We start from the raw sequence: 27,825 nt of genomic DNA on the forward strand, positions 1-27,825 counted from the left end.
GCCTCAGGAGCAGAAGAAATAAGAATCCCTTATTTTACCAGCAAAGAACTGGGAAGGTTGCACAAATGAGGTTGCAAATGACCTCATGAGTTTGTTAAGTGGGTAATGGTGAGGGAACTGACGAAGAAAGAACAGCACATGTAAAGGTTCATAATCATAACAGTATGTAGGCTTCTCGGAAACTACTAGTGATTGAGTAAGAAATGAGACTGGAAATGTGTCAGTGACAGGTGTGTTCCGGAAAGGTAATTCCAGTGACAGCATGGAAAGTGGGCTAGGCCATTGCTCTGACCCTGTTCATCACACTAAGAAGCACTGGGCAATGTTCTAGGTGATTGCAATGCAGCACTGAGCAAAACAGTGGGTTAACTCGTCCCGTCTCCTCATTCACAGTCCCTATGTGAAGGTAAAAGTGAAATCAGGGTTTTCCTCTGTTTGAACTTGAATTAATTTTTTAAAATTATGCAGAATTCATGTCTAGCAGAAGGTAATAATGAGTTCAGTGGCATCAAAGCTATCAAATGTCCCCAGTGAGGGAACCTTGGTGATAAGATGGAAAACTGTGTTTCACACACACATACATGAGCACGAGAGTGCATTTAGTTACACATTCGTATCCATTGTACCCTAACGGCAGATTTGTGAGTGCGAGAGGCAGGTGTGGGACAATGGCTATGTAGTTACCATCAAGTCATTCCTCAGAAGGCTGTAGACTGTCTGACCTGCCTGTGTGTGCACCCCAGGCCCCTACCCCAAGAGTCAGGAACAGCATCTCAATACCCATGCCAGCTCCAAGGGGACCAGGACATCGTGTCACTTCTGTTTGTCTCCCTGCCAGCGTATTTATCACTCAGTTGGTTTTCTGAGTGCCTAAGGCATGTGCAGCCCTAAGGAGGAGGAAAAAAATACTTAATGCCTTCCATGTGCCAGGATCATGCTTCTGCCTTCATGTATTGTCGTCTCATAGTAATCCTATGAGGTAGCATTGCCGTTTCTAAATTTCTTTCCAGTAAACCAAGGCTCAGAGGGGTTAAACTCCCTGGCCAACATCACATAGCTTGTAAGTTCCCATCCTTTGACATAAAAGGTTTATGGATCAGGGGTACATGTGTTGGAGTTCATTCTTACATCTATATCCTTGTTCTGGGATAGAGAGATAATACTGTGACCCCTTGGAAAATTTTCTCACTCTTTCTTAGCCTCAGTTTCTTTATCTGTAAAAGAAGGATAATAGTAATTTCAGAGGTTTATTAGGATTGAATGAGACGGTTATAAAGTGATTAATCCTTTGCTTGGCACATAGCAAACCCTCAGTATATAATAGCTATCCTAAAACATGGTTAAGTCGAGTGTTCAGGGCTGTCTCTACTACATCACTTCCATAAGAAACCTTGGTGAGTTTCCTTCTCCATTTTTTTCAGCTTTACCCTTAATATCAAAGAGATGTCACCAGTTCAAGGCTGGAGTCTAATGGACCGTGAAAGAACAGCTTTCAGGTGTGAGTCACCAGCTGGGATGCTTGCTACTCATAATCTGATCCTCTCTTTCTGCAGCTCAGTCCCTAGTGGCTCTTCAGGATAGAGAGAGCAGCTATTCAGGGGCACACATAGCATGTGAGGGTGTTTTTTCTTTATCAGGTGGCACAGGCAATAATCCAACCCCAAATAATACATAAAGCTAAGTGATGGAGCCAGGTGAGTATACTCGAAAAAGCCAACATTAAACAAGTGATTGTTCATGCCTACCCAGGCTACACACTAGTGACACAAAGAATTCACAGCCCTGTCTGCCGAGTGCTCAGGGTCAGGTCAGCAAGACTGAGTGCACAAGTTCCATTTAGGGCACAGAGCACTGTGAGAACACAGTAAAGGGGCACCCAAAACAGACTGGGTGTAGGGAAGGTGAGGAAAGATGGTTCTCCTGGCCATCACTCCTCTCTGGCACTACCTTTACCCCAGAGAGTAGAAAATGATCCTGAAAGATCCGAAAGCCTATCAGCCTTGCACAAAGAGGGGTTGCAAATTGAGGGTGCAAGTGTCCCACTCCAACTTCCTGGGCAAACCAGGTTGGCATGTGGATGGCACATGAATGGTACTGAAGACAAGCCTGTCAACCAGACCACCCCATGATTGAGCTCCAGTGAACATTTCCCCAAACTTCCTCGTTTTGTGTGGGAGTCTTTTTCTTTGGGGAATTGTGAAGCACCAAGATGCCTGATAATACAATGAATACATCCTGATTCCTGGCACTTGGCTGCTCTGTTTTAGCCTTTGAAAATATAATGACAGTTCCTTGTGCCTATGTCCCTGCCTGGCTTTGTGCTGGGCACTGCAGGGCAGTGGGAGACAAGATGTGTCTTCTGGGCAGCTAATATTCAGAGGCTGACACAGAGCTCTTACCTACAATTGAAAAAACTTTGAGCAGGTATATAAATCAAATGATGAAAAAGAATAAAAGTCTGAAGCAGCATGGGGTAAATGCTGCATATAAATCTTTGCATTACTGCAAACCTCGAAGGTACTGCAACTACCCTCAGGTGCTTTGGAATCTTTCCAAAATGCATAGTTTAGTTAAATGTGCCTATCCAGATGTTGGGATAAAATTGAAGCCTTTCTTGGACTCCATGCTAGAGAGCTCTATACACATCTCTACAGGACTAAGTCACTTCCTAAAGAGTTCAGTATAGTGTGAAGTGCCTGGCCGAGGATTTCAGAGAAGTTGGAAATGGCCAAAAAAAAAAAAAAAAAGAAGTATTGCAAGGAAAAATGACTAGATAAGACCATTCTGCTTATAGAAAAGGGCTAAGTGAAAATAAAATCTCTTCTCGGGTGGATTTAAACTGAAACGTCCACAAGGCCCCTAGAAGCCAGAGGGAAGCAGGTACAGGGGAAAAAGTGACTTGAAGTGAGTTAGTGGGAAGGACCAGAGCATGAATCCAATTTTGTACTTAATCTCTTGGTAAATTGGAATGGATATTCACAACCCTAGTATTTTTCTCCAGAAATTTGGGGGATTTGACCAATATTTGCTCCACTTTGCCACGGTACACTGCCAGAAGGCAGATAAGATAATTGGGTCTCTCTCAGCCCAATAGCTCAACTTCTTTGGGATCCAAGTAGCAAAAACTGGCTCTAGCTGAAAGGGAACTTTCTTGAAGGGACTGGAGTAACTCACTGAATGCAAAAGAAAACTGAACCAATCAAACCAAACCAAATAATTTGGGGGAAGGTCAAAACCTTCTCTCCAAGGCTCTGACATCAAGGTGACTCAGCTCTGCTGTTCTAAGGCATGTCTCTCTTGCTCCAGGGAGAGAGAATCTGTTAGGTCTTTGATTGTGAGGCCAGGAGCAATATAGACATGGCAGCTGGGCGTCAACTCCTGTATTTTAAGAGCAGTTGTTGGAAAGGGGTATCATGTAAGCCACTCCCAGGTATGTCTACTTCTCCCTAAGAGGAACTCTCTGTTATAACAGCACATGGTGATGAGTTGTTTCCAAACTCCATGGGTGGGCTTGAGGGAGGGGAGAGAGAGAGAGAAAGAAAAAAGGGTACACGTCAGAGGAAGAAGCATTTAGGTTTACTCTAAGGGAGACTACTGTGATGGAGAAAATTGTTAAGTACGTAACCAAAAAAACCAACCATAGAAACAGGAACTGATCATGCTTGGAAATGGGATATATTCTCCTCTACCACGTATCACTAAGTTGTGATTCTGTCCAAAAGACACGATAACCTTCTGAGGTTCCTCTAGTACTAAGATTTTGTGATTTCAATCAAATTTGAAAACTTAGTTAAAGTTCATGTTTGCTTTTGTTGTTTATGTTTGTTTTCCTTTTTTTTTTTTTGCTGTAGAGTTTCTTCCAATATTAATACATATCATAACTCTCCAAAAGGGGAATAAGATTATAAATTTATATACAGAAAAGATCCCATAGGTCAGGCTTGGGGTGGATGGTACACAGGAAACCCAAAGTACTGCCTCAAGATCCTAATTTAGTCTGGGGGTGATGGTTGGCTTCCCCAGGACTTGAGTTCAGCTGACATTGGAAAGATGTTGGGGAGTTTAAGACAGCTAGGTGAAGGGATGCAGGTGTGGAGGAAAAACAATTTCATGTGCTGGGGACAGCTTGTTGGAAGGTCCCAGTGCAGGATAGAACTTTAGGCATTGGAGTTACTGAAAGAAGCCCAGTGTAGCCAGAGCATATCAAAGGAGGTAAACAGAGATCAAAAAGGACTTTGGGAACAAACTATGTAATTTAGATTGCTTCCTAAAGTCAGTGGGAAGCCATTAGTGGATTTTAATCTAGAGAGTGACCCAAGTCCTCAGAGTCTTATTCTGTTGGTCTTTCTACCTTTCCTCATAGATCTTGGGATCTTACAGGTATCAGTAATCTCTAAATTAATTGCTGGACTCTTTTCAGAGAAAGTGAGATAGTCTAAAAGGTAGATTGACCAACTCTCATAGAGAGCTACAGGCTGATGGAAAGCAAAGGACTGACTCCCTTGTTTGGCAGTTTAACCTCTCAGAGGTGAAAAGCTGAGAGCCTTTCCTCTAAAATCAGGATCAAGACAAGGAGGATGATGTTAGCTGAGGGTTTGTCATAAATGGCTTTTATTATGTTGAGCTTTCTTCCCTCTATACCAACTTTGATGAGAGTTTTTATCATGAATGAGTGCTGAAATTTTGTCAAATGCTTTTTCTGAATCTATTGAGATGATCATGTGATTTTTATCCTTCGTTTTGTTAATGTGATATGTCACATTAATAGATTTGTGAATATTTATTGAACCATCCTTGCATCTCTAGAATAAATCCCCTTTGGTCATGGTTAATGATCCTTTTGATAAATTGTTGAATTCAGTTTGTGAATATTTTGTTGAGGATTTTTGCTTATATATTCATCAGAGATATTGGCCTGTAATTTTTTTTTTGTAATGTCTTTGTCTGATTTTGGTATCAGGATAATGTTAGAAATGTTACAAATGTTAGAAAACTAAACAAAAAAACAAAAATGCATTTTTTCAACTCATGCAACGAGTTGTGGACATGGTCTGTGTTCTGCCAAGCAGATGCATCAGCAGCAGGCTCAGCAGAAAAGTGAGCCGTGGAAAGCAGGGCTTGCAGGGTGGCTGGGGAAGGGCAGGTGAAGGCACTGCATTTGTTAGCTCTTCTTGCAAGTACAGCTGCAGAGATACTTGGTCCTTTTGTGGTCGAGATTGTGGTCGGGGTTCTAGTATCTCTAACATCTAGGAACCTCATCATGAGTAACAAGAGGAAGAAACAGTGAGATTTCCACCATAGCCATCCAGTAGCAGATTGGATGATATTTCTGGCTGCTGTAACTCTTGATGGTCCCATCCTAGCCTGTTTACTTGTCCCCCCTGAAGTTTCAGTAAACTACTTAGGCCCTCTAAAAATCCTTTTCTCCTTAAGCTAGCTAAAGCAGATTGTGTTTCTTGCAATTCACTGATTAAAACAGGCCTCCTGTTCTCTATCTTTATTGTTTCCTCTACTTTTCCTTCAGAGGAACTGCAGTTAAATAATTATTTAGTTTTAGTGTATATCTGTCATATCCAATGGATGATAAACTCCTTGAGGGCAAGAATTGGGTTGTATTTTCAGCACCTAACATCACATCTGGCACATAATAGGTGCTCAGTAAGTACTGGTGAACAAACGAGTGAAAGGATGAATGGGTGGCTCTTTGTCCCGGCTCCACCCGCCATTAGCAATTTTACCCTGAGTCACTCAGTTCCCTCACCTCAGCTTAAGTGTTGTGCGTAGAGTGCTCTAATTCATTGTGTAGATCAAATGGGAGAAGATATTTGGAAATACTTTATGAACATTTTATTCAAATGTCAAAGGTTATCATTCTGGGCTACCAAGAAACAAAAAGTAAAGAAGACGAACATAGTCTAATAATTTTTCTGAGTACAGCTATACTAGATCTTTTATTTCCTTACTATTGCGAGTTTATGCAAGCCCACATATATGAGACTACTGTTCAAATTCCAGAATCATCCTAAGAGCTCCCAGATGTCCAGAACTCATAGTATAAACATTAGAGAGCAATATTAAATTATACCAAGGACACAGCACTGCTCTTTACAGCAGCCCAAGGTCAAATAAACATCTATGGGGACACATGGAGATTCTTCTCTTGGAAGATTCCAAAAAGGGTTTGAGGACATAAATATTTATACAAAACAGAATAAGGACTCAGAATATATAAGTAGAATTATTCCACTACTTTGGAACCCAGGCTTCATCTTTCAGATGATACTTAATCTTGAATTAAGTGCCACAAAAACTCTCCCATTCCTTTGTTTGCCTGTCATGCGCATTGAGTTGAGTTATGCAGGGCAAAGTGCAAGCAGGCATCAACTCATGTTCCTGGGGGATGGGGCTGGGCTTACTGATTTTTCTCATATTTTTCCCATGAAAATAATTTCAGGGTCTGCTTTGACCCAAATCCCCTGTTGACCTGCTTTGAGGGCTAGGTGAGAGAACTGAGGACTGAGAAGTAATGAAGGCAAAACATCTTCCTTTGTAAGAGGGAAAGAAAAAAAATAGTAGCAAAGGAAAATGGAACAGGCTTGCGAGGTAATTAGCAATTTTCAAATGCAGCAATGGGCAAAGGAAACAAAATGTAGAACATGTATTAAAAGTCAAGCGGATGGTTTAGAAAATACAGCTGTAGGATCACACAGATTTTGACCATCCAAACCAAATTCAATTATCACGTCTGTGCTGCTTTTCTGTTGCCACCACTGAAAGGCTATTATTAGGTGCGCGCTCTCTTTTTCACATCTCCAAGTATTGCCTTCGTAAAACATTCCAAAAAGTAAACATTAGCTTTAGGCCATTTGATTACTGGTTTCCCAGAACGCTATGTTCTGTCCTGTTTCTCTCCATATTCCTTTAATATTAAAAATAGGAAATGACTGAAGGCAGTTGAATGGCGCTGCCTTGGAGGCTGTTCCCCCAGCTAGCCTCTCAAGCATTGTTGGGTCCCTACCCTCTAAAACCCATTTCATCCTTATTACATAGACAGCCCTATGCCAAGCAGAAGGGGAAAAAAAACAACAACCCAGAAACTGAACATTTCTTTTTTTCCTCTCTACCAATTATTAATTTTGTCAAAGTGTTTTTTGCTTTGTTTAACAAGGCTCCTTAGCTGTGGCTCATTTTCAGGAAGGCTCATTTAATTTTTTTTTTGTACTGGATTAGCATCTGAATTGGGAGGAGGACTGGCTATGAAAGTGTCTTTGAACAGATGAGATAAACAGAACCTGGGATAAGAAGACAGCATGTACGTGGTCCTCCACGGGCAGGACCCAGAAAGTGATCTGGGCTGATAGAGCTATCAGTTATGTTTACCGCAGGTGGCACTCGTGTTCACAGGCTACTTCCTTCAAGCTCTGAGCTGACCCAGGGGAGATGATGTGTGACGTTGCAGTAGGAACAATTCCTGGGAGTCTCCAAGGGTAGAAAGTCAGCTAGGAAGCCAGACCTGTGCATTTCTTTGGCAGTAAAGATGGATATGAGATGAACACTGTGTTCTGCACAGGAATTTCTCCTACACTCCCCAAAAGCAACATGGAGCAAAGTTTGTCCTAGTTAGATAATCTTCCCTCATTATGTACCTCTAAAGCAAAATGTAAAGCAAGATGTGGGAAAAAAATGGTCATCCAGTTAAGCCAAGAAAGAGCATAATCCTGAAACCAAATTGATTTTCACTTAAATTGAAATAGCATTTCAGAAGACCTTAAATCATACATCACTTCATGTTCTTTCCAGGGCTTCAGTAACATTCATAAATACATTTGTACACAACTGTAATTTTTGGATGCAGACAACTTTGCATTTTCCTTCTGAAATGTATTATTTCACACATTTCCATGAACTGTGTGTCGCCATTATCCGTGAACTTATTTGTAATACTGACATGGAACACATTCTTCCATTCATTTAATCACTCAGCAAATAGTTATGAGTACATTTGGATCCTGGAGACCTATATACAATCACAAGGTAGCTTCTGAAAGATAACACACTAGGATGGCTTTTCAATAGTCTTAAAACCAACTTCTTTATACTTTTTTGCAAAGTCAGACTTCCACATCACTAAATTGAGACTTTTTTTTCCCCTAAAGAAAAAAATAAGCATAAAGTACAAAAATCTCATTTCACTTCTCTGGGCCTTAATTTCTACGTAAAATAAGAAAGGGGTAAATTTGCTATCTAAGCTCCCTTCCTTCACTGGAATTTCTGTGGTCTAAGCTTAAGGAAATAATAGGAACATGACACGCGTTGTGTTACCAAACACCTTACAATTGCCTGTAAGAGTCATGATGCGGGGAAGAGGGTATATAGCTCAGTGGCAGAGCATGTGCCGAGCATGCACGAGGTCCATTAACAAAATAAATAAACCTAAGTACCTCCCCTTCAAAAAAATTTTTTTAAAAAAGAGTCATGATGCTTTCTCTAATTCACTAGTGAAGATTAAGCAGGAACGCAGACTGTATGTCTTAGAGCCCCACTAAAGTGTTTAGCTTGGAGTATTAGAAACTGAGAGCAGGAGTTCAGGAACTGGGAATGGAGGGGAAGATAAACGGAGTGCAGTCCACTTTTCTGTTTAACTCACTGTGATAAGGAAAGACCACCAAGGACGGCTTTGAGAAGACTAGAAATATCCCATTATGTGATTCGAAGAGAAGAGTGAAGCATATTCCCTCTTTAATAAATGTAATTTTATTTTTGTTCCAGCCACCTATTAATCCAAATTAAAAAAAAATGTTCTTGGCACTGGTGATTCCCATCTGAGCCCATTGCTGTTCTGATTTCCCACTGAGATCTACAAGTGATCAAGAGCTCAGTAATTCCAAATGGTGTTTTCACAGGACCATTTCCTTCCGTTATCTTTCTTGAAGACAGATGGACACAGTCTGCAGGACCCTGCTTACTCCAGAGAAACTGTCTTTGAAAACTTTTGACAATCAGCAGGGTTGCATGTCTGTCTCTATTTAAATGAGCTTGTCATAGTTAATATTTTTGTGACTTCCCATTAGTCAGTCAATCGTTTCTCAAGTGTGATTTGTCTTAATAAAACATTAAACACTTTATGGCACAAATATTGTTAAAATCCCAGTTTGGCTATATCCTTTTTGAAACAAATCTTCTGGAGCAAGGCACTTAAAAAAAAGGGGGGGTGGGTCGGAGAGTGGACATGGTGCTTATGATGTTTGTTTGCTGAAATCAATGTAAATGGAATAATAAGCAGACCTGAGTTACCTTAAGAATGACACACTGCCCCTTTTTACTTTCACAGATCTGTTTCTTCAGTAAGCTGTCTTCTGGTCTGGCTTACAGGATTTTATTTTATGGACTACTCATTTAAAAGATATAGTAAATCTAGTCTACCTGACGTTTTATTGACCAAAATTATCTAGCAAATGGCACTTCTCAGTTTACCAGCAAAATGACAGGTGATGCAATGATGAGAGAGAGACCAGTGGGTGGTAGGCAGAGTCACATGGCAACCAAAATGGTTGTTCTGCGTCAGGAAAGCATCAGAAAATGACACTCGTTGAAGAGGAGAAAATTCTTTATTGTAGGACTTCAGACTGTGATTCTGGGGCATTTTAATACTGCAATTAAGGGGCCCCTTTAGATGTTATTAGGAAGTGAAAATTTACTCAGTGGACACTTGAAATGATAACCTATTTGAAAGAACAGCCCCACAGGTTGACGTGCTATGAGGAATTGCCCTGGCAAAGGACCTGAGAGCAGGCATGGCTCTAAAAGGAATCTAGGAAAGAAGAATTAGAGAGTGAGAAATTTTTAATTGCTTCTTTTCCCGTGCAAAGATTAAGCTCAGTGGAATGCTGGAAGTGTGATGTGTACCGGGTACGTGTGGGTAATTCAGTCAGTCACCACCACTCCATGGAAATGGCCTAGTGATCACTCATATCCCTGTGTCCATAAACCAGCCAGAGAATCTTAATTTGGCTTCCTCACAAAAGAAGGGAATACATTGACTGAGCCAGGCAAATAGGTCTTCAATTTGGTGGTAAATTCTGACTCATTATATATAAATTAGTATATTGACATTCAGATACAGATTCACCATGCGCCAGTTGGATGACCACTGAGTGAGGCAGGGACTTACATCCCAATTTCTATCATGCAGTGAGGTCCAGCTTAAACTAATGTTAACTTCCTAACAGAATTACAGTGATGCCAACACAGTACTGCAAGTCTCCACATTCATTATCCAAGAAAGATTCAATCATGTTAAACAGAAGTTATGTTATATTTTAATTCCTTGAAAAGCATGATTAAAATAATAATACTAATACCTAACAGTTATTGTCAGTCATTACTATAATTATTGCTCAGTGCCATGTACTCTTTTAAGCTTTTTTTGTGTGTGATTTTTTTTAAACCTCACCATATCCCTAAGAGTATCCCCACTTTACAGATCAGACAATGGAGGCACAAAGAGGGTTAAATAATTTGCCCACGATCACACAACTAGTAAAAGGCATAGTCAAGATTTGGACCCTGGCACGTAAGGGTCTAGACAAAGCTCTATATTAAATAAATGTTTCATTGAGTAGCCTATACCATTTTCCAGCCAAGCCAGACAGAAGTTTTATTAAGTTAAATAAGACTTTCCCATTCATAATAGCCTTCCTTAGCATTTCTTCACCCTGTTTTGACTTTGGTATTTAGAAATACTTTTTTTTTTTTCATGACTGCGATGTGTCTGAGGTCAGAGTTTTCACTTGTGGGTACAAAAACTTTCCCAGACCAGCCCCTTGACTTGCAACCACAAGTTTACTGTGCGTAATTAAATACTCCGCAGTACAGAGATTATGGCTGGGCCAGAGAAAGCAGGGGAAGGGCGGAACCCGGCTGCAATTTTTGTTTGTTTTTTAGTGTGGATACCAAAGACTACACTTCCGGCAACTTTCACCTCTTACATCGTTTTTCTCCTTTGCCAAGTATTGACCCTGGGGGTATTAAACAAAAACTTTCCTTTCTTGCTGTTCTTGAAGCAAACACACAATTAAAACACAGGTGTGTTTGTCTCACTGGAATCCTTGCCATGAAAATTCTAGGATATTACCCAAGGAGAGAGTATTGTAACGTCACTGTGTCACTGAACAAGAGAGATGGGGAGCTCTATAGAAAGACACTAATCTCAGAGCGTGACTTTAACAAAGCAGTCTGCACGGCTTGTGAGGGGCCCCTGCACTGCAGTGTGTGAAGCAGGTGCTCCTACCACAGGCGCTGCCTAAGGGGGCAGACATTTCCAGTGGGGTGAACTGAGGTAACCAGGCCAAGTCAAGACAGTGGAGACCCCAGTTTGTTTCTAACTGGCATAACTCAAGGGTTTAGGCAGTAGTAGCACCAGGTTGGTGAGGCAGGGATGGGGGCAGGAGACCAGCTGGCCTGAAGGGATTGGACATCTTCCACAGTGAACTCTTTATGCAACCACTTATTTGTTCACAAAAACATTTTTATTGAAGGCCATCTATGTTCCAAGCACTGAACCACACAGGAGCTATCCCATACTCTCAGCAAACGTGTAGCCTAGCTCAGGAACTAGGTTGACCAGATCTCAAATTCCAAACAGAAGGTCTACCTGGGAGAGATGGGAAAAGAGTGACAGTGATCTGGACAAAGCGAACAGAGTGGGGTGGAAAGAGGTCAGAACATGTCCAGTCTAGGATCTGTGTTTGCAGGAGCATCTGCAAAGACAAGAAGACCACTGGCAAGGCACAGAGTCTGAGGTCAAAAATAGGCTTCAAATAGCTAGCATGTCTCTTCACAGGAGAAGCTGATCCTAAAACAACAGGCCCTGGGCTATCAGCCCAGACTCAACTTGCCACTGCGAGGCAGTCAAGGCTCCACAGACCTCGAGCCCAGACTAAAGATGGACCCACACTTGCAGGTACACTGCCTCCTGATTCAGGGGCAGGGGCGTTGGCGCTGGCAGGCAGTACTGATGATGCATCTGAAATGCATTCAGTTAAAATAAGCTTGCATTCCTCGAGCATACACCAAGTCATGGCAGAGAAACGTCGTCCAGATGAATGCTGCCTGATGAGAGAAACAGACAAATTAACGCATCTAACATTCAGCTAGTAATGAATTAATAAAATATTAAAGGTCATTGATGCCAGACACAAATTGATTTTCATATATGAAAGATGGAGATACACTTACATGTATACATGATATATGGAAAGACATACAGACAAAGATAGGCATATATAACCTCCAAATAGTTTTGGTTTCTACTCTGAGCTTGACAACTCTTCCTGGCATGTGACCAACCACAGAAAACTATGTAACGTCTCAACAAACTAAATGTTTGCCCATTTTACAGATAAAGCTATTTTTTAAAAAATAACGTTAGCTTGCCCACCAAAGATTTGCTGAGAGGATTACATAGTTGCCTATGTTAAGCAAGTAGCATGATGCTTGGCACATAGTAAGTGCTCAATAAATGCAAGACATCTTTCTAATTACTCAGTCCTCTCAGCCAGTAACGATGAACCTGGAGAGGGTTAGCCATCCAGGCAGGATCCTCGATCTCAAACTTTGCAGTTTATTAGGAAATGCAAAATCCATCTCAGAAGCAGATAGAGGACTTTGCTTAGCCCTGGGCTCTTTCTGCATCCGTGGGGCAGCTCTAAGGAAGAGGCCAAGTGCCAGGTGTCACTTGGGGATCTGTGGGAAGCATGTGGATTGCTATGCTCATCTGGCAATGGCAGTGAATTCTAGGACCGACAATACATACCCAGGCAGATGGTATTAAACTGAGCGCTTGAATTATCCTGATACAAGAGACTGGGTGCAGGAATATCTCATATCCTATCGTAGGTGCTTCTTGGATTTCCATCCTCACCTTAGCTGAACTGTATGGAAAATGACCTGATACCTGTGAGGTGAAGGCCAGCTAGGTAGAGAGCAGAGTGGCTGCAAATAAGAATCTCAGCCCAGGTGTTGAGCACGGGGGTCTACAAAAATGCATGAACCCAGGATTCAGGGCTTTTAATGTCAGAATCTTTTTTTTTCCTGAGGTTTGTTGCATTTACCCCTACTTCCTGGCTTTATTTCCCTGTGAAATAACATGGAATAGTTATCTCACTGTTGTTCAGGCTGCCTATACATCCTCCTAAGCTGGAATGTCAGGCATTCTCCGTGTTCTTCCTTGCAGAGTGCAAACCCACTGCCCTCTATAGCAGTCTCTTTATTTCCTCCCATTGTGCTCATCAGAAACGCTTAGCTGGGCTCAGATGCTGAATTAATAAATTACAAATGCCTGTTACAAAAGATTTGGAGGCTTTGACAAGTGACTTAGTTGATCACAAATGCAAGGTTGTATTAGGGAGAACCTGTGTTTTCAGAATATAGACGGTAGATCAGCCCTGAATTTAAAAAATAAACAGGCAAGTTTGATGAGCCGAAATTCATGGCAGAGCTTCTTAATATTTCCTGAGGTTCTAATCAAAGGAGCATCTTAACTGGTCCCAGAGGGAAATGGAAGATGAAAGGCGCTGACACTGATGCCCACTGTACCTTGCCTCATCACAACTTTTTTTCCCCCCTTCTTCCTTTTGCCTATTTCTAAAAATATCTGGGCAGGTAAGAATTAGTGGTAGGATGTTACTTAGTCAAAAACAAAAACCTGCTGCATAATGTACCATATCTTTAAAATTTTTAACATCTATTAAATTAAAATCAAGGAAATTGACATAGATAGGATGAAAGAAGATACAGCACCTCTAGCTTATGCCAACTAAAAATAAGAATTATTAATGAAGCTCGGCTTTCTTCTGCTGTGCACATTAATTATTTATGATAATAATACTCTGCACTGCCATATTAAAGAATTTTCTTCACCCAGCCTCCCAGAAAACTCTGTCTTCTTGGGGGAGAAAAAAAACGGAATCTCAACATGTTAAGCCCACAAAAGAATACATTCCTCTCGGTGTATTTATTATACAGGAAGATGAATATAGTCTTGGGTTATTAAACTGGAATGAAAAACACATCTTATTAGAACTTACATGGTGATTTTTATTCTCACTAGTTTCATATAAACTTAATGATGCAGACTGCATTTTTATGCTCATCTATTTTAAAATGGTGCCTGGAGCAAAAGAAGCTTCCATTAATGCCAGTTTGGTATTTCAAATACAATTTGATGTAATTTACTTCAAATATATGTGAACAGAGAAGGGTAATGCCAAGTGCATTTTCTAGATTCAAATGTGAGTTAGCTCATGGCAATGATTTGTTAACCCTAAGTTTTTTTGCAAAAAAAAAAAAAGAACATTTCTTTGGGTTACAAAATTTTTTAAAAAGAGGAAAGAAAAAAAGAATGCATTTCGATTAGTTTTGGGGCTGGGGGAAGAAAAACGGTGGGTTTTATGATAAAAGACTAGCTTTCACTTTATTCCACGGTTTTAATATTTATCAACTATAAATGAATAATATGTATTTCTCTCCAGTAGTATGGTGAACTATCTAAACCCATTGTTTTCTTACATTCATATAATGTAGCATTGCATTCATGGGTATGTCACCATAAAATCATGCAGTTTAGAGAGGTTTGGTATATTTTAAGCTTGGCAAATAGATGTTAAATAAGTGCTTAGATTTCCCAATCTTTACATTTTTCTCTTAATGATTTTTAGAACTGTATTTTATAGGAAGTTTAAAAAAAACTTTAAAAATATTATTACCCTAACAATTACTTCTAGAAATAAGACTGATTTTTTTGTGTGAATCTCAAGAGGGGAGTCCATGTCCGCTTCTCCTTTTTTCTTGTGATCCGTGTGTTTTCACATCTTTCCTCTGCTGCTCAGGGTTGACGCTGGGTCCGCCTCCATGTGATGGGTGGCCTGTGCATCTGCTGGAGACGCCAAGGCGTCTTGAAGCCCCACTGCTGTCCAGGGTTCCTCCCAGACAGCAACACTCTCTGATAAGATTACAGGGCCTTGGTTAATCTGAAGGACCGAATCTTCTGTGGTGATGTCTCAAAAACAAACAGTGGGCCTTGCTGTTCCATCTTTACACTGCTTCCTGTTTGAATTTGGTTTTTAAAGGACCAAGCAGTCATTGCTTCTGAGTCCCAAAACGTCCCTTCCATGAAACACGATGTACTGAAAGGAGATGTCCCGAAAGGAGATGTCCCCAGGATTAGAATCTCTATTTTTCACATCCCTGTGACACACAGAAATTGAGTCTCTCTAAGCTTTGGCTGCATGTTCCCTTTCCTGTTGCTTGGGAAAGGGTGGGGCTCGGGGCAAGAGACCTGCCAGGCCTGCGATGGGTATGGGATGTGAATAGCTGCCCTGGCCCCTCCCTTCCTGATTTTGGCTGAGAGGCAGCCTTGCAGTGAAGTGGCAGGGGTTGCTAGGGGAAGAGGAAAAGCACCTCGCTTCTTCCCAGGCTGCTGAGAATGACAGGAGGAGAGGGACCTGCTAGGGGGAAGGAAACCCAGACAATTCTGGAGGCTTCTCTCTCACTGTCTCTGAAACACAGCCCCTGGCACTTGGGGTGTCTCCCAGGCCATTACCGCCCGTGACGAGGCTCTCTGAGAGCAGGGTCTAATCTTCTAATGCGTGGGAGACTGGGAGGGAGAAAGACCTTGATTCCTAATACCGCCTGCCACTAGCTTCACGGTGCCTGGGTTTACCCTAGGCTGGAGGTGGGGATGGGAGTGGAAGAGAGGCTTCGACAGAGAGAAAGAGAAGCAGGAAGTGCTGGGCTTCACATCTCCTAAGTGTGTCGGGAACCAGGAAATGTTTCTCCCTTACTGCCACTAATATCGACAGTTCTTAAGAAAACTAAATCAGCCTACATTTAGGAAGAGCCGTCTGTTTCCAGGAGTCCTGCTGTGTGTGTCTGTGCCAACACCCACCTCCCTCAGATGTGCGGTGGTCTCTGCTGACCCCTTTGTCTTGGATAGAGAGAAATAACAGTTTTCTTAAAGTGCTGCAAAAATCTGAAGAATTACTTAAGGCCTTTTTTTAAAAAGCTACACTGTTTTCACCTTCAAACTAGAAACTAAAAATGATCAGCAACGTGTGTCCAAAATCTGGGTCTTAGTCTGAGCCCAGTAAGGAACCAACCTAGAAGGATTCAGGGAGATGGCAGGAATGTTCCCACATCCTCGTTCACCTGCCTTTCTTCCCATTGGCTGGAAGATGAGGAAACTGAGGCTCTGCCAGTTCAACGAAGAAGTGCCTTTCAAAGCCTAAGAGGCACTTTTCATGTTGCCTCCCAGGACACACGCACAGCAAACACACAACTGAAACATGTGAAACTGAAAACAGTACTTACCCTTTCCATGGATAGGAACAGGTTGCTATTTTTAAATTTTATTCCATTCCAATTTGAAGAACTAAAATGAAGAACTGAATGATTGGACATCCCACTACTGGATCATAGGCTTGGTTTGAAAACCATGGGACCGAAAGGGCCACGCCCAAGTCCTGCAGTGCTTTAGGATTTTCCGGAGTCCAAGTCCTGTGTTCAAGTCCCTGTAATTGGGAAGGAAAGGTCACTGACTGACTGACAAATGTACCCATGAGAGAGGAAATTGTCTTTCTTTGTCTGCTTTGTGCAGGGAAGGGGAAAGATAGCATGGAAGGAGATAGAAACAAAAAGCCAGCTAACTGTTACGGATGAGGCACAGTCAGGAATTGGGATTGGAAAAAAAAATGGAAAGAGGAGACTGAGGCTGGAGCCTGAGGAGAAGGATGTCTAAAGGACCTTTAAGAACAGAAATGTTCCGGGTCTATTTTACATCGTTTGCCGTATTTCAAGGTAACCCTTTCCAGGTGCTTGAACCATATAATCTGATACATTCGAATAGCCCTTGTGCTAGAGGGAAAAGAAGACCTCAGTTGTTAAACGAAATGCAAGCTCTCCCTCGTGCACCCTCTGCAGACCCTAGTGACTGAGGAGTCAATGTCCAGCTCTTCTAGAAAGTGACCACTGGTCACATAAGGAGCTGGCTGTGTTCAGGAGGAGAGTGCCACTTCAGTTATTCTGTGGCCTTGGCAAGCATGCTGATCTTTCTTAGTGGGAGCTCTCGCATACATTTGTTTGAATAATTAAGGGTTTATGTGTTTTATTTTATTCTTTATGTGGTTACCATACATCATAAATCAAAAGCTCCTGTCTTTGACCCAACTGAAACATTCTTTATTTCAACAAATGTCTTTTTTTTTTTTGCATTTTGATATCAAGCAAGTTATTTTTCTTTTCTTTTATTTCATTGAGCTGTAGTTGACATATAACATTGTATGGGTTGAAGGTGTACAATGTGATGATTTGATATACATATATACTGTGAAATGATTGCACAATAAGGTTAGTTAACTCATCCATCACTTCACATAGTTATAGTGTTTGGTATGTGTGTGTGGTGAGAATCTTCAAGATCTCCTCTCTTAGCAGCATGTAGGTATACAATACAGTATTGTTAACTGTAGAACTTGTTCATCTTACAACTGGAAGTTGGTACCTTTTGACCACGTTCACCCAATTCCCTCATTCCCCCACCCCCATCTTATGCCTCTGGCAACCACCAATCTATTCTGTTTATCGGTTTCTATGAGTTGTTTTTTTTTTCAGACTTCATATATAAGTGAGATCATACAGTATTTGTCGTTCTCTGTCAGACTTACTTCACTTAGCATAATACCCTCAAGTTTCACAGAGGTTGTTGCAAATGGCAAGATTTTCTCTTTTTTTTTTTAATGGCTGGATAATACCTAATTGCGTGTTATAATACTCCATTGCATACACGTATCACATTTGCTTTATCCAGTCATCTGTCAATGGTCGCTTAGGCGGTTTCTGTATCTTGGCTATTGTAAATAATGCTGCAGTAAACATGGGGGTGTAGATAGTGATTTCATTTCCTTCAGATATAAACCTAGAAGTGAGATTGCTGGATCATATGGTAGTTGTATTTTTAATTTTTTAAGGAATCTTCATATTGTTTTCCATAGTGGCTGCACTAATTTGCATTCCCACCAACCGTGCACAAGGGTTTCCTTTTCTCCACACCTTCTCCAGCACTTGTTATCATTTGTCTTTTTTCATAATTGCCTTTCTAAGAGGCGTGAGGTGGTTTTGATTCGTATTTCCCTGATGACTAGTAATGTTGAGCAACTTTTCATGTACCTGTTGTTGGCCATTTGGATATCTTCTTTGGAAAAATATCTGTTCAGGTCCTTAGCCCATTTTAAATTGGGTCATTTGTTATTTTTCTATTGAGTTATATGGCATCCTTATATATTTTGAGTATTAACTGTATTACCAGATACAAGATTTTTCTTCCGTTCTGTAGATTGACTTTCCATTATGTTGATTTTTTTCTTTTCCTATGAGAAGCTTTTTAGTTTGATGTACTTCTGCTTGTTTATTTTTTGCTTTTTTTATCTTTGCTTTTTCAGGAAATATGTATGGAGCACGTCTTGGCTATTGGGCACTGTTCTAGGGGCAGCAGATATAAACAAAGTCTAGTTTGTACACTTAATGATGATTGTATTCTAGCAGAAAAGATATGTCTAAATATCTAAACTACTAAAAAGTGATAATTGCCATGAACATTGCACTGTGAAGGTTTTCAAAGAAGAACAGGTTATTTCTCAGCTTTGATATCAGAAAAGATTTTGTAAAGGACTGGAGACATTAGAGTTGAAAGGTATTTGACATTCAAAGACTAAAAGGTAAGAGAGAATCCAGCATTGGTAAAGGAATTAGAGCAGAAACGTGGAATCAGTGTAATGAGATGTAAAGTTACTTTTTCACCTTTGTTACACCAATGCCTGGCAAAAAAAAAAAGGGGGTGGTAGGTCTCAATAAATTACTTTTGAATGAATTAATGAACAAAAGTTTGGAACCTGGCCTTAGGATATCTTTCATGGCAGGCTTGAGTGCTCTGACTTTATCCTGTAGATTTTTGGTACAGAACAGAACCAGAGCCTTGCTTTAAGAAGATGAATTAGGCAGCCTTGGGAAGGGAAGAGGAAGAATTAGGGAGGTGAAGCCTAGCATAACAGTTCACTAGATTTTTACCAGGGTCAAAACAATAGGGAGAGACGGGTAAGGGATAAATTAAAAATATATTTTAGAGGCAGAATTATCACACATTGTAAGTACCTAGACGTGAGGAGCAAGTAAAAGAAAGAAGGTCTTAGACTTTGTGCTTAGGTGACTGTTAAAAAGGGAATGTCCCTTGGAGAAGTGAGTTTGCTAGTTTAGATGTCATACATGGCATATGGTTGTGCATGTTCATAGCAATAGAGAATGCTAAAGTCCTTTAGCACTGTGTCTCTTTAAATGTATTCCCCTTCCTGTATTTACTTCTGATTAATTAGCTGTGGGGAAAACAACTTTGAACTGTTCCCCCAGGAGAAAGGGATACGTTTACATTGATTTATCCCAATAATTCCTATATACTTCTCTATTCAAAGAAACTCGAATTAGGGGTTTATCTGAGCCTATCAATGAGCAGGGTTAGTTGGCCCACATAGAGGAAGAACTCTAAACCCTAACTTCTGCATCTGCAAATCGACAAGCCACAGTCTACTGTTAAGATTCTAAAACAAATGAAAGAAAAGCGAAAAAGTTACTGAAACTTACTGAATCTGATCTAAATTGTTAACTAGTTATTTCACCTAGTTTGATAGAGTTTTCTTTCACTAATGATTTGGCCTCCCAACTCTGATCTCTCATCAGAATTATCTGGAGAGATTTTTAGAACTGCAGATTCCCAGACACCACTCTCGGGAGTTCTGATTCATTAGGTCCACAGTAGAGCCCAGGAATCTGAGAGAGGAGCCACAGTTTCTTCAACAGTTCTTCATTCAGCATGGTGATACGAGTTAGTTTTGCATACCCAATTTTGCGGTAGTGCATTATAATACATAGTTTTATTTTAAGTACTTTTTTAGACATACCATCTAAATATGCTCTGAATGGAATAGAGTAAAATTTGGCACTGTATGTGAACTTGTTTAGATAACTGAACTTTGAGAATCTAGTCACAGGTAATATTAATTACCTTGTGGGCCCACTGAAACTACTGAAAACCAAAATCAAGCTTCCATTTGTGCTTTTGCAAAGGACTTTCCCACCCAGGACTTACGTAATTAGTTATTTTTGTTGTTGTTTTTAATTCAAATTACAAGCTGTACATTTACCGCAGCTAAATTCTATTCTGTTGGATTTTACTCACAGTAAATTGTAGAGTTAGTAAGTTGTAGAGGTTTTGTTGATTTCCTCTGTTATCTATTGAATTTGTGAGCTCTCCAGGCTTTTCATCATCTGCAGACTTGATACGAACACCTGTTTTGTCCTCATGCAAGTTTTTATTTAAAAATGTGGAACAGAACAGAGTGGAGAACAGCATTCATGTGTCTAGAAATCTTCATCTAGAGCCGTATCAGATCTTTAGCCAGCACCCTTTGGACCCTAACACTCTGCTAGGTAATCTACCTTGGAGCTAGTAGCTAGCTCGCCCTAAGAGAACTCTTGCTCCAGCCTACTGGTAATTATGTTTGCAGGTAATTGTTTCAATATTCAAATCTAGAATATGATCTAAGATTTCAGTCACAAAGGCATGCTTTTTCCAGGATTGTAGCTGTCTATCCTTAGTTCAGACATATTTTTATAGACAGTCTGTCCAGCTTTTTTGAGAGTTGACATGAGTAAAGATACAAATTGTGGTCGTGCAACAGTGTTTTTCCTTTGTGTGGAACCATCACATCTGTGCAGAGATCGGTCCCCAAACCTTGACCTGGTCAGTGCTGGGCGCCATTGGCTGAACTAGAATTCATCCCTACAAACAAAAGACGAGAGGAACCTGTGTGTCTTGCTTCCCTGCCAATCTAAGTCAATGAAAAGATGCTAAGAAAGTACTCCAGGTTTCCTCATTTTTACCTCTCCCCACAATGAACTCTAGTAATTCCATCCATGTTTGTTGATTATTGCTAAACATGTCTGTTCCACAAATACACAATATTTGCAAAATTTTCATTACCCCCAACTAAACAACAATAATGTATGGAAGGAAATTAGGATGTACAGAGCTATAGATTTGCTCAATGACAGAAAAAGTTTATTTGTTTGCTTGCTTGCTTGCTTGTTTTTTAAAGCCTGCGATTTAGACCAGGCATTTGGCTTTCTGGCTAAATTTGGCCCACACTCCATTTTCATAAGGTTCATGAGGTGAGAGTCATTTTCAGATAGTTGTTATAAAAGTACCTACATAATAATTCTTATTATTTTTTTCTTAGTCTGAAAAGCCTAAACACTTACTGTATGGCCTTTTACAGAAAAAATTTGCTGTCCCTGATTTAGAATAGCCAAACTAGTCATAAACCTGTCACAAATCCACTGAAGTTTATTGATAATTTACATTTTACCTTTAAAAAAAAGGACTGAGTTAGTACTTCTCACCTCCTTGTCACTGAGCAATATGTTGAAATCGACCCAATATATTCAGGGCTCGTTTAGGGGCAGAGAGAGACATGAAACCATAGGGCACCGGGAACCTGATGTCGCTGCCTCCTGGTTCCATGAAGACCCCTGTTGGGCATTCATTTGATGTGAATTAGTCAACAAAGCAAACAAGAGATCCCACCATGAAACAGCACCCTTTCTCCATGGTTACTGACAGAAAGTCTCCAAAGAGGCTAATCAGCTCTATTAAAAGGAAGATGACATGAATCGTTGATGTAAATAAGCAAAATGAAAAAAGCAAATTTTTTTTAAAGCTTCCTCTTTCCCCAGGATAATTCAAAGTCTCTTTCCAGGCTTCTTAACCCTAAAAAATATAACATGACGGAAAACAAAGAAGCTATAAAACTGGAGATCATATAAATAAAAACAGAAGACATTCTCCTAATCTCCTATTTCCTATACATTTGCTACCATTCAGTGATCTTGGAGCCCAAGTTGCTGTCGGATCCTTAGCTAAAGGTTAAGGGTGAAAAACACGCACCTCACCCTCCATGGTACCCTTGTGGCTGGTGCTAAGACTAGTTGCTGTCAGATCCACTGATTTGGGATTCATCTTTCGACAAAGTCTATATGCTGATGAAAAGCTGCTTTCGTTGCAGAGAGACTGCTAATTGTTTGATTATACAGGTCTTCACATTAATGAAGCACTATTCCATGGGTTTGGAGCATGGAGTGCAACCAAATTACCACCCCAGCACTCATGCTGTGAAATCTGATTATTCATTAGCCAGTCAGTGAGTGGTACCAACATCTTTTCTTTTTTCAAACCATCAAATGAGAATGACTACTGTTTACCCTCTCCTCCCCACCCCCACTTTAAGAATATGAGGATTTAAATTTGTTGCACACTGGGAAAGAGGAGCGGCAGAGAGACACGGGGTTTCCATAAGAGTTGTTTCACACAGTTAATGCGATGTACGTTGTGACAAACAAGGAGCCGTATGGATTGGCGTTTCCTGCAGAAATGGATCCGTTCACACCATCCAGCTTTACATACATGGGCCTCCTTGAAACAAGGTCTCAACCATGCAGATGCAGTTGCTTGAATAATCTGGAGTTTTACCAGCTCAGAACTGCCTGATGAGAATCACTGTAAGGCAAGTGTTCAAAGTAAAAAAGGGGAAGGAGGTCTGTGTGTGCGTGTGTGTGTGTTTTATGTTTGTTTGTTCTTTTGTTTATTTATTATAAATACTTCTATCCCTACAAAGAACAGCAGACTAATCACAAGAGGACATAATTACCAGATTAATTTATTAAAGTCACCTTAGATTTTTCGTAAGTGAATAAAAATGCTTGCTTCATTTAAACTGCCAACAGAACCTTTTTTTTTTATTATGCCATTTCTGTCTAAAGCCAAGACTGATAGAAATTTAGTGTGACAGGTTTAAAGAATCCACCTCATGCATTTCAATGCCAGTATCAAAAGTCAGAGGAGGAATTCAGCAGATGATCGCTCTATTTATAACTCAAGCTGGATTGGGTTCCCAAAACAAACGATAGGAATCCCTTCCTCTGTACGGAGGAAAGATACTGACACTTTGGCAAATGGGATTATCTCTAATGAGATTACACTCAAAGTGATTATGATGTGAATTGACACTCCCTGTGAGAGACAAAGAGGTTCCTGAAGAATCAGAAACAGAAGTGAGTGAAGGATCAGAGGGAGAGCTGTTCCCAAGAAAAGATATTCTTTTCTCAAAGACCCAGAAAGAACAAGGGACCAACTTTGTTTTCTAAACCTGCCAACAAGAAAATCAAAGCTTGTGATCATCTTTAAGAGCATCTCAAAAGTGAAAGAAAACAGACCACAAAATCATTTTTAATAACAAAACACTTGGAGTCCTCTCTTGCAGTCTGGGGAAGCATCTTTCCAAGAACTTGTGATGCCTCCAGCGTGAACACTGCTCTGAAGAAGGCCTCTCATTGGAAACATGGTTTCCAACATTGAACTGTGTTCATTTACTGTTAAGGGAAACGTAGAGATGCTGATGCCAGTGTTTTGCTCATTTATGGATGAAGAAACTGAGGCTCGGGAGGCTCAGGGACTTGCCTGGCGTCCCCACAGTTATTTTGTGGCATTGACAGCAAGGACCAGAGCACAAGTGTGCGATAAAAGGCTGGAGAGGTAGTAACAGAACAGGGGCAAAAATAATGAAAAGCATGTCGAGTCCACAAAAGGAGAAACACAGATGGGGGAGGAATAGCAAAGGGAACATTATCCGTTTCAAAAAGTTCTTTTAACATAAAAACAAAACAATAGGTCCCTCGTTTAGCTCCCTCAGCTCCTCTGAGGCCACCATAGCGGGCTCTATTTCTCTGTGATATCGAACATTCCATCAGCACCAGATACCACAGGCCATGAGTCATTTCTAAAAGAAAGGGACTCCTACCCCTATAGGCGCGAGACAAACTGGAGTTGGGGGAGGGGAATTTCCAGGTATCACTTCAGTTTCTATTCTTACCTTGGTGTATAACCTTTAGAAACTCTTTACTAAAGGTATAAAGCAGGTATAATGATACTTAACCTGTCTCACTAGGGTGTTGTGAAATGTCACTAATTAATGTTTATAGAGCACCTGGAGACTTTCAAATGAAAAGTTCCACATACAATAATTATGAGTATTAGCATTATCATTAACACAGCAATGTTAGTTACCAGCTTCATTATCATTCACGCTCTAAATTTTTTTGCTAAGAAAGACACTCCCAGTATTTCTTTGTGTGTGTTCTCTCTCTTGCTCCTTCCTTCTACAGCTGGTCTTCACAGGGATTTAGGCATGCCAGTACGTGAGTTAAGAAACTATCCAATAAGACACATTGTTACAATTTCACATGGGTTTTTTTCTAATTAAATTATTTCCAAGAAATCCTCAAAGCATCCATATTATAGGTAAGCATAACATAGTGGTTTTAGAACTAGTTTTGATCACAGTTCCCTCTGATTATCTAATAAAAGCTGTGAAACTGCTTTTTTGGAAAATTGCACCCATACATTTTGCACTTAATTTCAAGGTGTTTATGGACCTCTGAATGAAGGAAGTATTTCTCTATTACCTGTGAGAAGCCAGACACTGCTCTAGGCACTTAGGAAACATTAGTGAATAAAATGCACAGATTCCTACCCTGCTTGATCTTACATGGGTGAAAGAAAACAGATAATAAAAAACAAATATAATAAATAAAGTTTATTATGTTAGAAAGGGTAAGTTTTGTGCAATAAAAGAAAAAAATAGAGCAAGCTAAGAGGAATAGAGAGCGTTTGGTGGGGATTCTCTCCACATTGTGAAACAGAGTAGTCCAGATAGGCGCCGCTGGGAAAGTGAGTTTTGAACAGTGGTTTGAAGGAAGTGAATGAATTAGCCAAGTGTATGACTGCTGGAAAAATATTCTGGGAAGAGGAAAGAGCCAGTACAAAAGCCCCAAATTGGGCCAGTGTGCTGGAGCGAGTAAGCAAGGGGAGGGGCAGTAGAAGATGTTATTATTACATAATGGTGGTTTTAACCCAGATGCTAGCTTTGGGGACAAAGTTGGGCAGATGCTCAGATTCTGGTTAGATTTGCAGAAGTCGAGAGGATTTTCTGACAGTTTGGAGGTAGAACATAAGAGAAGGGGTGGTGAGCAGATCAAAGCTGATCCTGAAGATTTTGGTCTGAGCAACTGGAAACTGGAGCAAGTTTTGGGGGGAATCCTATTCAAGGACCCCTGCACCACCTCTACCCTTCAATATTAAGAACAACTAGACCAAGAGCATTTCCCCTCTTAAGAGCAGGAGCTTTTTTTTTAATTGAAGCATAGTTGATTTACAATATTCTATTTGTTACAACGTACTGCTTCAGTATTTTTATAAATTATACCTCATTTAAGGTTATTATAAGACAATGGCTGCATTTCCTTGTGTGATGCAGTGTATCCTTGTTGCTTATCTACTTTACACATAGTTTGTATCTCTTAATCACCTATCCTTATCTTGTCCCTCCCTCCTTCCCTCTCCCCACTGGTAACCACTAGTTTTTTTCTCTATATCTGTGAGTCTTTTTCTGTTTGGTTATATGTATTTGTTTGTTTTATTTTTCAGATTCCACATATAAGTGATAACACAGAGTATTTGTCTTTCTCTGTCTGACTTATTTCACTAAGCATAATACTTTCTGGGTCCATCCACATTGTTGCAGATGGCAGAACTTCATTCTTTTTTATGGCTGAGTACTATTCCATTGTATAAATATACCACATCTTCTTTATCCATTCATCTGTTGACAGATACTTAGGTTGAAACCATGTCTTGGCTATTGTAAATAATGCTGCTATGAATTGGGGTGCATGTATCTTTTTGAATTAGTATTTTTGTTTTCTTTGGATATATACCCAGGAGTGGAATTTCTGGATTATATGGTAGACCTATTTTTAGTTTTTTGAGGAACCTCCATACTGTTTTCCACAGTGGCTGTACCAATTTATACTCCCACCAACAATGTACAAGGGTTCCCTTTTAGCAGTGTTTCTCTTTTGTTCCCACTGCTAGACTGTTAGAACTTAAACATTGCCTAACACATATTAGGAGTTTAAGAAACATTTATTGAATAAATAAAAGACCCTAACAGTGGAGAGAATAGCCTTCACAGAAATGCCCAGTCATTCTTCCAACATCACCTTGACCTTTTTGGGATTTAGATTAAAGATGAATTTGTAGGGTTTTAGCTACAGTATTACTTTCCCTCCATTGCATTCCCTGCCATGCCAACTTTATTATTATTTTTAATAGGAATATAGCAGGGAACCTCAGGAATATTCAACCAAGTAGCATAGGAATGGCAAGAGAGATTTTACTTTCTTGTCCATCATCAAAGCCCAGGTAGCCTTACTGCTCATGTCATTAACATTAAAGTAGTACCCCTCCCTTCTTCTCTCTAAAGATCGCCATCTTCAGTCCAAGATCAGTGAGAAAAGAGTCCAAGCCTATGGGATACATTGGGTAGCAAAGAAAGCTGGTTCGGTGAAGGTTACCCTGTGCTGTTACTGTGGCACCAGAGAATTCAGAAGCTCCAAGATATGCAAATATTCTGCTATGTTTTCAGAAAGCACTGTCTGGTAGGATACATTTAAATCAAACGTATGAGAAACTGCAACATCAGAGGCAATCTAAAAGAGAGCTGGAGACTGGAGAAGGCTGAACAAAGCTCTTTATAGTTATCTTTCCTGCAGGTAGCATTATAATTCACTTGCTTCTCATGCCTTGAAGTTGAGTCAACTTCAAGTTGTTGATCTACCACTCTATTATATGCAGGCACGATGTGCTCTGTGGGGGTGACAGAAATATTTTATTCAAGCAAATAGCTTTGGATTCCACATATACTTATTAAATTCACTCACCTCCCTAGCTGAGCAGTTGGGTAAGATTCTCAACCCATTAGCAGATTCTGTGAAGTCTTCATGTTAACTCCCACCCTCAAGACTCAAAGTGTCCACTGAGTCTGAAATTGGCAAAAAAATCAGGTTTAGAAGCTGAAATGTGAGCACATGAAAATTTCAACTAAAATAGTTCGAACACTGAAAACTGAGAAAGCCAAAATCCAGGGGGGTGAACCTGCTTATGCTGAACTTGCTTATGACACATAGTCAGGGAGAAGCACGGCTGGATCCCATGTTTCCAGACAGCACTCTCAGTCAGAGCTCTTCCCATCACGCATGTGGATTCACGCTCTTCTTACAAGTCCACATTCATGTGAACAGGCATCTGAGAAGCTCCTGCTTTTTTTTTTTTTTTTTTTTTGCTTTCTGATTGAGCCACACCTAGGGTAACAATTAGTTCAAAGGTTAGGCAGTGACCCGAGTACCTGCTAAAGAAAAGTGCTTTCTCCTTTTGATATTTGTATAATGGCTAGGAGCAGGGGGCTATAAACCTGGTTCTTCTGTTGGCTGGCTGGGTCATCCTAGAGTCGAGAAACTCATGCCTCAATTTCCTCTTCTATGGAGGAAAATCATTATAATCCACTCCCTTGAAGGGAGGCTTGCAGGTTCAAGACTTCACCAGCCAGTGAATAATCTCACTTTGAAACAGTAATGTCTTTGCTCATTTGAAGATTTGTAACAATTTGTCACCTTCCTTCCTTCTATAAAAATAGCTTAATATTAACAAAATAGATCTGCAGATTTTGATAAAGGAATGTGATAAGATAGACAATAATTTTAAAGGATGCTTGTGAAGAGTTAGTTGTGATACAGGAGATACTTTTGTAATGCTATTAACTGAAGAAATCT

At 40.2% G+C, this 27,825-nt stretch overlaps 1 long non-coding RNA gene across 1 annotated transcript in view; it reads left to right on the top strand.

Annotated features, from left to right (window-relative positions):
- The window catches only part of LOC116658221, an 86,741-nt gene that overhangs the window by 20,920 nt on the left and 37,996 nt on the right, over positions 1-27,825 (top strand). The window lies entirely within an intron of this gene.

This window comes from Camelus ferus, chromosome 20, assembly GCF_009834535.1.
Source record: "Camelus ferus isolate YT-003-E chromosome 20, BCGSAC_Cfer_1.0, whole genome shotgun sequence".
In the NCBI taxonomy this organism is placed as follows: domain Eukaryota; kingdom Metazoa; phylum Chordata; class Mammalia; order Artiodactyla; family Camelidae; genus Camelus; species Camelus ferus.